Genomic DNA, 802 nt, shown 5'->3' with positions numbered 1-802 from the left:
TGTTCCCAGTTTATTTATATAAACCTCACTACTTTAGCAAAAGAACAGCAATATAATGAAATGAAACAAAAACAAAAATGAAATCAGGCCAGAATTTGCATGGTGCTTTGAATTTCTCACAAATGGACACCAGATTTAATGATTTATATTAGGTGCAAAAATTAATGTATCTAAACTTGACTGATAGCATCAACCGATTTCACTTATTTTAACTACTAACATATCAAAGTATAAAGCACACACACATAAAGAATCCTCCTCATTTCTGCTGAATTCCTACAATTCCTTCTCAGGCCACTTGAAATATTACCTTTGTGACAATTTCTTTATAATTTCCTGATCTCCCACCACTACTGCCTCTGCTCAGGCTATATCATCAGTTGCTTTCTCCTCTGTGTTTCTATAGAACTTTCCATTAACCAATATCATAGAACTGATCACATGATTTCCTAAATTTTTATCTGTCTCCTCTGCTTTAATAAGTGCTAGTTATCTTTATATCCCCAGCTCCTAGCACAGGTTGACAAATATTTTGCCAATGGGACCTGCTGTCTGTTCCCATGTCTACAGCAGATGTGACTAATCAATCACAACTTATTTTCCCACTGAGCCTAGGCATGAATTCAGAATGCTTTTCAACAAGTAAAGTTGGCAACTGAGATGAGACCAAATTGCCAATCAGACTTAGCATAGTGCCTGGAGCAAGGCAAGTGCACCACAAAGTTTGGTTGATTGAATAAGTAAAATGAATAATTATTGCTAGGTTTCTGGAAATAAGAACAGTAAATTAGTAAAGTAATAC

The sequence above is a fragment of the Galeopterus variegatus genome, unplaced genomic scaffold, assembly GCF_000696425.1.
Source record: "Galeopterus variegatus unplaced genomic scaffold, G_variegatus-3.0.2 Scaffold868, whole genome shotgun sequence".
Lineage (NCBI taxonomy): Eukaryota > Metazoa > Chordata > Mammalia > Dermoptera > Cynocephalidae > Galeopterus > Galeopterus variegatus.
This window is presented reverse-complemented; position numbering follows the sequence as displayed.